Source organism: Papio anubis, chromosome 6 (genome assembly GCF_008728515.1).
Source record: "Papio anubis isolate 15944 chromosome 6, Panubis1.0, whole genome shotgun sequence".
Taxonomy (NCBI): Eukaryota; Metazoa; Chordata; class Mammalia; order Primates; family Cercopithecidae; genus Papio; species Papio anubis.
This window is the reverse complement of record NC_044981.1, coordinates 162,618,971-162,621,121: the sequence shown is the minus strand read 5'-3', so window position 1 is coordinate 162,621,121 and position 2,151 is coordinate 162,618,971. Positions and strand designations below refer to the sequence as shown.

At 46.8% G+C, this 2,151-nt stretch overlaps 1 pseudogene across 1 annotated transcript; it reads right to left on the bottom strand.

Moving 5' to 3' along the window:
* Window positions 1-315: 315 nt before the first annotated feature.
* LOC101018563 lies at window positions 316-1,823 on the bottom strand (annotated as a pseudogene). Its single transcript, XR_160727.5, has one exon. The product of XR_160727.5 is annotated as a 60S ribosomal protein L19 pseudogene (transcript).
* Window positions 1,824-2,151: the final 328 nt, after the last annotated feature.

Below are 2,151 nucleotides of genomic sequence, written 5' to 3'. Positions count from 1 at the left end.
GACGGCTTTCTGGTTTCACTACTCGGGTCAAAGAAGTCGCTTCTGAATGTGAGTCGACACGCTGTGTCATCCACAGAGAAATGCTGGCTAGCCACAAAACGTCACCTGAACTTAACAACATTTTGCATGATGTGATTAAAATGATCAACCACATTAAAGTACATGCCCTTAACTCATGTCTGTTCATGTAGCTCTGCGAGGAGATGGACGCAGAGCACACACACCTTGTCATACACGGAAGTAAAATGCTTTCTAAAGGTAGATCGCTGGCCAGAGTTTTTGAATTAGGAGATTCCTTTAGAATCCAGAGATTTCTTTTTTTTTTTTTAAGGTTTGTTTTATTTTAATGGCTGATCTGTGTAGTCACGGAGGCCAGTATGTACAGACAAAGAGGGGAGCTTTTATTTCTTGGTCTCTTCCTCCTTGGACAAAGCCTTGATGATCTCCTCCTTCTTGGCCTGGAGGCGCTCTTCAGGCGCTTGCCTGCTTCCTTGGTCTTAGACCTGCGGACCTCAGCCTGGTCAGCCAGGAGCTTCTTGCGGGCCTTGTCTGCCTTCAGCTTGTGGCTGTGTTCCATGAGAATACGCTTGTTTTTGAACACATTCCCCTTCACCTTCAGGTACAGGCTGTGATACATGTGGCGATCAATCTTCTTAGACTCACGGTATCTTCTGAGCAGCCGGTGCAGAATCCTCATTCTCCTCACCCACATGACCTTCTCTGGCATTCGGGCATTGGCTGTACCCTTCCGCTTACCTATGCCCATGTGCCTGCCCTCCGGCGGGCCAAGGTATTTTTCCCGCATCGCGCCTGGGAATGGACTGTCACAGGCTTGTGGATGATCAGCCCATCTTTGATCAGCTTTCGGATCTGCTGACGGGAGTTGGCATTGGCGATTTCATTGGTCTCATTGGGGTCTCACCAGACCTTCTTCTTGCCACAGCGGAGGACACTAGAGGCGAGCCTCTTCTGAAGCCTGAGCATACCCATGGCTGCGGCCGCAGCAGCGAAAGGAAAGAGCTCCGAATCCAGAGATTTCTTTTAGAAAAACAGTCACCACTGGCAGCACATTTCGGTGACACAGAATGGGTTGCAGAACTTGCTTACTTGTGTGACATATTCAACTTGCTCAACAAACTCAATCTGCCACTTCAGAGGAGAAGGACAGCTGTGTTCAAGTCGGCAGATAAAGCGGCTGCATTGAAAGCCAAACTGGAATTACGAGGGTGACAAGTGAACACTGGGATTTCTGACATGTTTCAAACATTAGCAGAGACTGTGAAAGAAACAGAGCCAGGGCCTTCTTTCCCCCAGCTGAGGCATGATCACCTACCTCAGCATTCAGAAGAGCTTGAGTGATATTTCCCAACCACAAAAGAACCCCGAACTGGGAAGGAATGAATCAGCGACCCATTTGTGAGTAAGCCTGGTGAATTGACTGCCTGTGCTAGAAGAGGATCAGCTGCTTGAAATGGCAAATGACAGTGGTTTTAAAAATGTGTTTGAGACAACTTCAAATCTCCAAATATTCTGGATGAAAGTCCAGGTGGAATATCCTGAGGTTGCCACAAAAGCACTGAAAAGCCTGCTTCCATGTCCAACAACCTGTCTTTGTGAAGTAGGGTTTTCTGCAGTGACAGCGACCACAAAGAGATTACAGAGCAGCGTGCACATAAGTGACACACTTCAGGTGTCACTGTCTCCCGTCACCCCCATATGGGACTGTCTAGTTGCAGGAAAACAAGCTCAGGGCTCCCATGGATTCTACATCACTGATACACATCACCATTGTATAATTATTTTATTCTATATTATATTGTAATAATGATAGAAATGAGGCACACACACCTGTACTCCCAGTACTTTGGGAGATGGAGGCAGGCAGATCACTTTGAGGTCAGGAGTTTGAGACCAGCCTGGCTAATATGTTCAAATCCTGTCTCTACTAAAAATGCAAAAAATTAGCCAACCGTGGTGGTGTGCACCTGTAATCTCAGCTACTCAGGAGGCTGAGGCAGGAGAATCGCTTGAGCCCAGGAGGCGGAGGTCGCAGTGAGTGGAGATCACATCACTGTACTCCAGTCTGGGTGACAGAGGGAAATGCTGTCTTAAAAAATAAATAAATAAATAAATAAGTAAATAAATAAATAA